Below are 11,965 nucleotides of genomic sequence, written 5' to 3' on the forward strand. Positions count from 1 at the left end.
AAACTACTTTGCTTCACCGGCTGATTATTTCTTTTGAAGTTATTAAGAAACTTTTTTACCTTGGAATTGGATAAAAAAAAAACGCTGTTCCACACAAACTTCAAACGATCTGGATTTGACCCATATGAAACAAAATGGAATCTGGACAAATCTGTGGAGAGGTCAAACAATGAATTGAACTTCAGGTTATCCTGATGATAACAATATGTGTTCTTTAAAACTCGGCTGTTTAATTTTTACTTAAAACCATGTGGGCCTCACCTAGCCCCTAGACAGGCTTTGTATCAAATCCCGTGACACGGAATACAGCAACAAACTGGTGATTATCTCGCTTCATAAAGACTACCCATAGCAATTGAGCTTAACACTTTCACTGCTAACTTTAAATTGCAACATTTGCCAGGAGTGGTACTGTTTTTTGGTGGTTGTGATTAGGGGTTAACGTCAGAATTCCATTTTTGTGACACAAAAAACATGACGACGCTTATGTGTTTTTGATGCGTGACTCCGATCGGCGTCATGCGCACCTTGTTAAAAATTCCTTAATCATTGCTCAGTGATGCCGATCGGAGTCACATATATTTTAGCATCTTTCAAGAGAAATACAGGTACTAAGTGCTAAGTATGGGATATACCTACCTGTCCGCTGTTAGATAAAGACATAAAAAGCAACAACATGAATAAAATATTTTTATTATAAAAAAATGCAATATCTCTCCTACAAACTGAAAAAATATTATTCGCGTCAGCAAAAAAGTATAAAAACAGAAACAAAACTAACTAATTGCAAATACTATAAACAAAATAACAAAATCTATTACTGCGCATGGTCATTGTCGAAACATTCTACACAGAATCCTGGTTTATTAGGACACATTTCGCAATGGTATGTAGTATCTTTCCGTATCTTTTTTTAAGAACATACTTTGCAACGTTTCCTCTTGGTTCTTCGCCGTCACATTTCGAAGAAATTTTTGTCAGTACGTGCCTTTTCCGTTTCCTTGGTAGATCTGCTTTTGGTTCTTCTTTCATCAGAAGACTACCCAAAAATTGATAGTCTAAAGTCGTATAGAGACATTGTTCAACCAGAGTATTGCTGAAACAATAAATACGAATTAAGGAGCATCAGCTGCACACAATTGATTCCCAATTTTTGTACCACCTTAAAGTTTTGCGTTGACTAGGATAATAAGCATTTAACTGATTCTGGCAATCAATACCACCCATGTGCTTGTTATAATGAAAAATTGCTGCCGGCTTTGTTCTTTCTCGCCCCCTATTGTCAACATACTCTACCATTTCTGCGTTATGTTCGTTTGTAATGAATAATACATCCCGTTTATCATGCCATTTTCCAATTGTTACATTGTTATAGTGTGACACGGCAAACTCTCCTTTTTTTAATTTTTTTTAAAACATTTACTGGATTATGCATTCTTTTGACATTCAAAGTACCGCTACAGTATGTTCGACGAATCGTTAGATGCCGAGCCAATTCGAATGAATTGTAAAAATTATCCATATAAATGGAATGACGTTAGTTAAGAAAATTTTTTAATAATTCTAAAACAACTTTGGTCGTATCACCTTTTCCTCCCAGATCATCTAATGCCCCTGTATAAACCAACGATTTCAAAACGAGCCCGTTAGGTTCCGTCAACATATACAGTTTTATACCGTATTTGTGCCGTTTGTTATTTATATATTGACGAAAAACTAACCGTCCATAAAATAAAACCATTGATTTATCCAGAGATAGTTCCTTTCCTGCATAATAAATGGATTCCATAATATTATTAAAAAATCCATCATTCGCCTAATTTTAATTAGTTTATCTTTTGGCTTTTCTCCGTGCGATGGGTCTTTCCAAAAATGCAAGCATCTCATTATCACTAAGAATCGATGTCTTCTCATAAATGCTGAAAAACAAGTCAAATTAAACAAAGGGTGCTTCTTCCAATAGTCTTGTATTCTTTTGAGTCTGATAGTGCCCATATGCAGTACTAGACCTACAAAGGTTAGTACCTCATCTTTGTCAAGTGCTTTCCATTTGGTAATTCTCGAGTTTACTGTAGTCCCTTCCTTGCAAAATATTTCTTCGGCATACCAGTGTGTTTCAGTTACGATCAAAGTTATTATTTCGTCGTTCAATAGTAGTCAATAGGTGTATTACCTTCAGGAGTAGGTACCAGCAGTTGCTCTCTTTTAGTAAATTGAAACATTCATTTCGTCGGGACCGTCGGTCCACTGTGGTTCCGAAACCTCTTCTTGTGCTGCCTGTTCTACTACACTTTACACTATTGAATTCCCGATGACAAAATGAATAACAATAACTAATTTTTTTAAAAATCCGGACTCAAACAATGAAACCGACTACTATCGCCGCTAGTCTATAGAAGAGTTATCTTATTCTTCCAAATCAGTATAAACATAAGCGGAAAGATTCCTGTTTATTTGATGCCCAAATATCTAGGCGAAATCAAGATCAAACGAAATAGCAATTAAAATTATTTTAAACAGCCTCGAAAATGTTTATATTCTTAATCTCAGAGATGCAAAAAGATGCAGAGAATATTTTTTGGTGTTTTATTCTATACGGGGTGAAATGAAAATGCTACAAGGTAAATACTAAAACTTAAAATCACCATAATAAATATTTGGTTAGAAAAAAATCACTATATTTTTAATTTGGCATATTAGATTTTAAAATTTTTAATCAAAACGTCTTTAAATAAAATCAAGAAATTCTTCTACTTCTTCTAATGGCGTTACAACCCTTTGTGAGTCTTGGCCTGCTTAACAATGTTCTTCCATTCTGCCCTATAGGATACTTTCCTTCGCCACTTCCTGATGTTCATGGCTTTAAGATCCCTCTCTACGTCGTCTATGCCTTCCTCTTGTTTTTTTTCCTTGGGGTTCCCATCTCTGGACTACTTTTACAGCTCGATTATCTGGCATTCTTTCTAGGCGACCAAGCTAGTTTAGTGTTTGTGACATTACAAATCTAACAATATCTGCGCTATGGATATCAGCTTTTTTAAAAACGTCTGTGGGCTTTTTGTTTGTTAAAATCTCTACTTTCCGATAGTGTAACAAAAATATACATTACTATGGCAAATGTTTTCAAAAAACAAAAAAAACTCAAATCGAAAATTTTTTTTTTTCATCATTATGTACAATTTTGAGATATTTCTTATAATTAATACTGCAATGTAGCTTAATAAATAAAAAAATTATAAATCCACAAAACATTAAGATTGCAAAAAGACATGTGAAAATATCTGTTAAAAATATTCAAGAGTGGATTTAAAGGGAATTTCATCAATCACACTTTCAAAAATGTGACTGCTATACGATTTTTTTACAATTAAAAAGCTGGTTTATTAAAGTTTAATTAAATTTTTCGGCAACCACATTTTAAATTATTACATCCAGTTTCACAGCTGCAGCAAATAGTTTTGAGCAGTATTTCCAGGAACAATTCCTTTTCTGTAAATTTGGGCATAATGGCTCGTTGATGTTGTTTCCAGCCCCAATCTATTGCTGTCAGTTCGTTGCCCAGCCATATTTGAAGCTGATAATATCCCCTGTAACATTGTTGTTTTGCTGCACACTCTGTGAGTGGGAAATTTGCCAATACGAAAGATGATTTGATTTTTGCCAATTGATATTTTTGAAATCGTAATTGATTCAGCGTTATCTTATCATTTTTGCACTTATAAATAGATTTGATTAATTGTAATCCATTTTTTGCGATATCTTGTTTATTTGCATCTTTTTCATAAAAAATGTCAGCCAAACTTGACAAATTTTTAGCTCTAATAATGAATTTACGATAGTTTTCTTTCCTTTCCCGGCAAATCCAGATGTATGGCAACCTGAAAAACAATACAGAAATGCAATGATATTTTTGCAAGATTCATATTTGAAACTATTCGACGTGAAAAATTGATCTTTTACAGTTATAGAACTTGGTTTAAGAAAATAAATGTCATTATTATTTTCATGTAATTGAATCAAAAGGACCAAAAGATCAATATCTTGATATAATTTTTTTATTTGTCAATGTACCATGAAATCTTACGCAACATGAGTAATTACAGTGTTAATTTTAATTTATATCTCAAAATTGTACATAATGATGAAAAAAAAAATTTCGATTCGAGTTTTCTTCGTTTTTTGCGTTTTTTGAGAAAATTTCCCATAGTAATGTATACTTTTTTTCACTATCGGAAAGTACCGATTTCAGGATACAAAAAGTCCGCCGACTTTTTTAAAAAAGCTGATATTTTGACGCGTGCATTTTCGATTGAAAATTAGGGTGCTTTTTCGATATTAAATCAATATCAGGTAAAAAAATAAATTTTTTAATTCCAAAAAATTACAGTGTGTTTGATACATACTAAGGCAAGTTTCCACCAAATTTCGTAAAAGAAAAATTTTTTTTCAAAAGATAAAAATAAAAAATCAAAAACTTAGTTTTTGTAGATCTTTTTGTTACCTACAACTTTGCTAGTTAACTTTTTTCCATATCACTTGTAGTTTCGCCGAAAATTGCGATAAACCGATTTTTACCCTTAAAAACTCACCCCCTCCCACTTCCCGACCTCGGATGAAGTGGAATTTATTTTTTCTTCCATTTTTAGCATACTCTCTTCCTTTTCCAATAGGTTTTATTCTACTATAATTTTTTTTGACTTTTTACCTTTTTTAAAGGCTTCGACACTGGTCTATAATGATGTAGTCCTTCTTTTCCTCTCCATCTTCTTCTTACATTAAGCATATTGGCCTTTGCTTCACCTATTTTGAGCTTTTATTAGTATGGTACGGTTATGGTAATGCTTTTTTCTATTTATTAAACGGTAAAACCACCGTATATACAAGTTAAAAAGTTCTTAATAAAGTAGCTTCTATATATATCATTTTAAAATTTTGGATTATATCTCGGTCAAAGAGTTGGCAATGTGAAGTAGTATTGGGTGGAAGAAAAATAAGTTTAACATTATACAATCTTGGACTAAGATGTAGTAGCAGTATCCAAAAACAATACCACTTTTCTATTCTGCTTTTTCATTTTCTTATTAAATTTATGGCGCCATGTCATCAATATGTCTGTTGTCATTAACGTCTTTTTTTTGGGGACCCATTTAAGACGCCACTTCTTGATGTGTGTCCCCTTTAAACTTTAAAGATTTTTGTTTTTGCCTATAATAAGTAGTTCCTCCTTTTTACCTTCCACATTTGCACACAAAAAATTTTAATTTGTTGTTTTGCATTTTTTCTTTCAAAACACTTGTCAGTTTTTAATGCATATGTTCTTGTTGCCAACGTACGATAGTATAGAACCGTTTCGTTTGTATTAAACACATCTTTTAGGGTATAATCTTTTAAAATAGCAAACAGCTTTTCTTTCCAAGAATTTACGTTTTTGACATTAACATCAGCGGATTCGCCACATATTGTCTTAAAAGTAATATCATATCGACGATGAAATATTTCTAACCCAGGCTTGAATCATAGACCCAGACACTTGCAAATTCCTATTTAGAGCATTCTTCGTCTTAAAGTTCCATGTCGGCGATGAAGGTCGATCATAGCTGTTCCGCTGCTCTGAAAGATCATTTGATGTACATCCATACCACTCTTAGGTTGCGCAGCCATGATAATATATGCCCCCACATAATTCTTTTTCCTTGCATCTTTCCCTCCGTAATCAGTTGAAGCAAGTTTCATGTCTCTCCACAGTTCTTTCATAAACCCACAACTCGAATGATTCCAGTTTTTTCATTGATGTTGCTGATGTTGTTAATGATGCGTTTAAGGTCCAAGCATAACTTATAAAAAGTAAAAAATAAATTTGAAAGTTTTTTGTAATATGACCCAATTTAATATGTAAATTAAGTTAAAGTAAAGCAATACAATACTCGACTGACCTTTACTATTATTCGACTATTATTCGACTATAGAAGTGAATAATGTTTATGCAGAAAGTATATAATTAGCTGGTTAATTTCACATACAGAATAACACATTGTCAGAAATCAAATAGATTTTATACTCGTAAACAGCAGATATAAAAAATCTCTATCCTCAGTTAAAACTTATCCTGAAGCAGATGTTAACTTCGACCAAAATCCGTTAGTTGCTGTTGTGCAAATAAAATTAAACTCCGAAGACAAGAACAAAAAATTAATGACACAACAGATGTCAGAGGCTAAAAAACATTGGATGACCGAAGAAATATTACTACAGATGGAAGAAAGAGGGAAATATAAAGGAAAATATCTACAAAAGTATAAAGACATTCAACAAATTAATAATTATTACTATGTTAATGGGAATAAGTCACAATTAAAATTTAAAATAAGATTATTGACGTTTCGATTTCCACTTTAAAATAGTTCTTAAAATACAATCATTAATAAATTAATCAAGTCTTGTTTTATGTTACTTAGTGAAAAATTCTACTAATTTAATTTTATCTGACTTATTTATATTAACAATATAAACATACATTATAAATTTTAAAGTAGACGACTTTAAAATGATATTGCCAATATCTCTGAGTTGCGTTCCTGGGATGATATTATTGTAAGCTAGTTCATTCATCAACTTTAACTTGAGAATATCCGTCAGAAAAAAATTACAGCATGTAATTCGTCTTTAAAAAACTAACCCTATGCCATGATAAGAGTAAAATTCTCCTGTTAGTGATTCCATAGTAGATTATGAGGGAAAAACCAGGAAAAAAACCTCATAATACAATCCCAACATGGTCGGTATTTGGTCTTACCTTTAGTTTACTCTCAATAAATACCAAAATCTGGTAAAAAAAAAACATAAATGATGTTACTGACTTACTGATAGTGGTATTTTCCTGTTATTAACTTTTTTTGAATATGGTTAACCAGGTCCTAACTCAATCTGCCGAGGAATTTGGGTTACAATTGGTCTAATTTAGCATAATTTGAGCTGGTTTTTACTTGAGTAGTTCCATTGAAGCGTAAGTTAATTCTCCCATGCGTGTTTACATAATTTGAGATCTATCAAATTCTATATTTTTAATATAAGATTAATGTTCACTTATTCTAACATTTAATGGCCTTGATGTTTCTCCTAAATAAAACTGATCGCATTCACAATTTATTTTATGAATACAATTCTTTGTCCTTTCTTGTTCATTGTAAGGTTTAGTTTTAGACAAAACAGATCTAAATGTGTTTGGTGCTTTGAATGTTGTTAAAATGTTAAATTTATTTCCTATCCTTTTAAGTTTTTCTGTTAATACTTTTATATATGGTATTGTGATTTTTCTCGTATTATTCCTTGTGTATGCTGTAGGATCTTGTTCTGAGTTGTTCTATTCTATTCGGTCTGTTATTGAAAATTTCTTATTTATAAACGATAAAGGATAATCATTAAAAAAAAAGATGTTAACAAATGTTTCTCCTCTAAGAACGAATTTTCGTTAGAAAAGTAGTTTTGGCTCTATTGTATAAGGATTGAATGATTCCCTTTTTAATATTAATGTTGTGATTTGATTCATAATTAAGATATCTGTTGGTGTGTGTTGGTTTTCTATACACCTAACTCTCATATCCAGTATCGTTCACAGGTAGTATGTTATTATATTCCTTTTCCATGGTAAATGTTATTGACTCGTTCTTTGTCGTTTATACCATTCAGGAATGATTCCAACAACTCCACAAGGCCATATTGAGAATACGTTATCTACACAAATCCTCACCACACTGAGGGTTTTAAATTTTGTTTAGAAATAATATTTGTTTCAAAATCTTCCATAAATATATCGGCTGATAATAGAGATAAATTAGAGCCCATTTCTAGATTAAAATTTTGTTTAAAGAATGCATCATTTAGTTAAAAATAGGTATTATCAGTACATAATGTCAATAACTCCATTATAGCTGATATATTTAGTCTTGTTTCAGTTACCGATGTATCATCATTCTCTAATTTTGTTAAAATATTTTTTTTGTTAAACAAAAAATTGTATGTATTAAATATTTGGTTTTAATGTGATATCAAATTCTGATTTTGATCGAAGTATTTTTAGTTTACATATAGTATAAAGAACATATAGTATAAAAGAAGTTAACAATAAAGAAATATGCATTTAAATAAATTTAATATTCTTTTAGAACAAAACAGTATACATACTTTAGATAACGTCAATAGAAATAATGTCATATTAGCGACAGTTGTCAATTGATCAAATAGACATTTAAATGCAACGAAGAGTTTAATACCACAGAATAAATAACAATCAGAATGCCCACTCTCAGATGCCGCCTTTGAAGTTTGTCAGTACGCGATCGCCATATTTTAAACGGAATCATAGACTCTAATTGAGACATTTGTGACAAGCTACGACAGAACTGTAATTTTAATCTTAAGAGATTAATAATTTAGTACATTTGAAATAATTTAATCTATTCTACAACTAAAAGTACGAATATAATAGTGCACATTATGTCTATAGTTGCTGTAAATAAATTTAACTGGGTTAATTTTTCTATGCACACCAGATAAAATGTCACTGAACAGCACTGGTTCCGTTTAAAACATGGCTGATTCCGTCTGCGCGAACGAGATGCGCGTACTTATTTTTTCAAGCAGAGTGGGCATTCTGATTGTTTATTATTCTGTGCTAATACTGTCAATAAACTTTGCTGTTACTCATCCATCTATTCCAAAATTAGACATAATTAGCTCAGTGGAGAAAATATCTCAATATTTACCAACCCACGAAAAGGAAGAATATAGAGTATTATGTAAAATTGAAATAAAAAGAGTCTAATGAAATTAAACAAAACATAAGTAAAGGTGAACTAAAGGCTATAAAAACTTCTAAAAAGATCTAGGCAATAACTAATAGACCTTATACAAAATTCACAGAGGATCCAACGAAGCCTTTGGAAAACAGAATATATAGCCACAATTGAAGTTTAAAATAAGTTTATTAACGTTTCAATTTCCACTTCGGAAATCGTTCTCAAAATATAAATATTAATAAATTAAACAAATTGTGTTTTTTGTTAGTTTTATTAACTGATTTATATTGACAATTCAGACATATCATGAGGTGTCTTACTGTAATGAGGTGTGCTTAATCTTCTTTCATAATTTGCTAAATATTCTTTAAACTTGAATAACTTTATGTACTGATAATACCTATTTTTAACTAAATAATACATTCTTTAAACAAAATTTTAATCTAGAAATGGGCTCTAATTTAGCTCTATTATCAGCCGATATATTTATGGAAGATTTTGAAACAAATATTATTTCTAAACAAAATTTAAAACCCTCAGTGTGGTGAGGATGTTTATAGATGATGTATTATCAATATGGCCTTGTGGATCAGAGTTGTTGGAATCATTCCTGAATGGTATAAACGACAAAGAACGAGTCAATAACATTTACCATGGAAAAGGAATATAATAACATACTACCTGTGAACGATACTGGATATGAGAGTTAGGTGTATAGAAAACCAACACACACCAACAGATATCTTAATTATGAATCAAATCACAACATTAATATTAACAAGGGAATCATTCAATCCTTATACGATAGAGCCAAAACTACTTTTCTAACGAAAATTCGTTCTTAGAGGAGAAACATTTGTTAACATCTTTTTTTTTTAAATGATTATCATTTATCGTTTATCAATAAGAAATTTTCAACAACAGACCGAATAGAATAGAACAACTTAGAACAAGATCCTACAGCATACACAAGGAATAATACGAGAAAAACAACAATACCATACATAAAAGTATTAACAGAAAAACTTAAAAGGACAGGAAATAAATTCAACATTTTAACAACATTCAAAGCACCAAACACATTTAGATCTATTTTGTCTAAAACTAAACCTTACAATGAACAAAAAAGAACAAAGAATTGTATTCATAAAATAAATTGTGAATGCGATGAGTTTTATAGCAATATTTTTATGTTGAATTCATTACCCTTTATGTTGAAATAATATACCAGTCTCTTAAAGTTGTATTTATTCTTCTGTATCAGGACTGCGTCATCTTCATAACATATTATTGTTATTTCGTTATTTACCATGTTATATCCTCTTTTCATTGTTACTTATTTTATTACCTCATCAATACGAGGTTGAATATTATCAGCTTAGTATTCAATTTAATCTATTGCTGAAGTTTATTACTTATCTTAACCGGTTGCTGACCTTACTAAGAGTCGCACTTTTTTTATTATGGATTAGTACAGATTACTTACAGCTATGAGAGAAATGAGAACAAATTAAGACGATTAATAAAAATGACAATGAGCAAAACTGTAGTAACTGTAAAAACACAAGAAGGAGACACAGAAGAATTTGTTATAAATAAAGGTGTACGTCAAGGAGATTCATTATCTGCAACTCTGTTTAATCTTGCCCTGGAATATATAGTCAGAAAATTTAACAAAGGTACACTTAGAACGAGAGAGGGACAAATAATAGCATATACCGACGATATTGTTTGAAAACCAAAGAACAGAAAAACAATGGAAAGATGTTAAAAGAATTGGTGGTAGAAGGGAAACTAATGTGCTTAGTAATAAATAAAGAAAAAACAAAAATAATGAGATTTGACAAAAAATATGAAAACAAAAAGACTAGACTGGGAGAATATATATTTGAAGAAGTAGAAAAATTTAAGTATTTGGGAATATTATCAACAAACAATGGAGAAAGGGAAACAGAAATTAAAGAAAGGATAATTACAGCAAATAAGACATACCATGCAAATAAAAAACTTCTAAAAATTAAATTACTGAGCAAGAAATCGAAAATGAAGATATATAAAACAATAATTCGACCGACTATGATGTATGCTGTCGAAACCCTTAGCAGGACAAAAAAACAAGAGGAAGCCCTTAAAATACTAGAAAGGAAAATACTAAGAGCAATATTAGGACCAATAAAAGTTAATGAAAACCAATATAGACAAAGAACGAATCATGAACTACTAAACGAAATTAAAGAGGATATAGTTTGTAAAATAAAACAGCAAAGGGCAAAATAGCTAGGACATATATGGAGATCAGGACCATCTACGACAATATTTTCAATATTGAAATGGTCACCAGCTGGTAAAAGAAGACGTGGAAGACCAAGATCTACACGGCTACAAGAAGTAACAAATGATCTCAACAGGGCGGGCGTACAGCAATGGAGAGAAAAAACCAGAGATAGGAAACAGTGGAGAAAAATAACAGGAAAAATTAAATAAAGAAAATGAGGACTGAACTACCTCGTAACATAGATCTAGAGAGCTTAAGCGGAGTAATCCCGTGTGGGGTGTTTAGCCACAATATATATTAGTACAGATAACGGTAAGTGACTTTTGAGCTATTTAATCCAACCATTAACTCTCTTCACCAATACATGTTATGGGCATAAAATCGTAAATTTTTATATTTGGACTGCATTCAGCTGACGACATTTGGGAGATGTGTCAGAAAAATATGAAATATGAATATAATAAAGAGTGCAGGTGGCTGTTTCCAGTAAACCATCGTGACAATTCTGTTGAGACATGGATCTGCTATATATATTTACCTATAATTCTGGCTTTTATACCCTACGTGGATCCTAGCTCCCTTACGAATTTCTCTTCAGTCGTCCATATCCACCACCTCCCTCCACCATGCACGTATTTACACATTTCCCATGTTTTCATCGATGTTATGAAGGACCTTTGTTCTGGGTCTTCTTCTTCTTCTCTGATTGGATATAATGGATTTATCAAGGAGTGTTTTTCTAGCTGGGACATATTGTTCCATCCACAATACATGCCCTATCCACCTCAGTCCTAGTATCTTAATATATTATTCGATATGTGGTTTCTGATATATCCTATAAATTTGAAGTTCCATCATCTTATTCACATTTCATTGGCATTGCTCTATAGATCCC

The sequence above is a fragment of the Diabrotica undecimpunctata genome, chromosome 1 (genome assembly GCF_040954645.1).
Source record: "Diabrotica undecimpunctata isolate CICGRU chromosome 1, icDiaUnde3, whole genome shotgun sequence".
NCBI classification, from domain to species: Eukaryota; Metazoa; Arthropoda; class Insecta; order Coleoptera; family Chrysomelidae; genus Diabrotica; species Diabrotica undecimpunctata.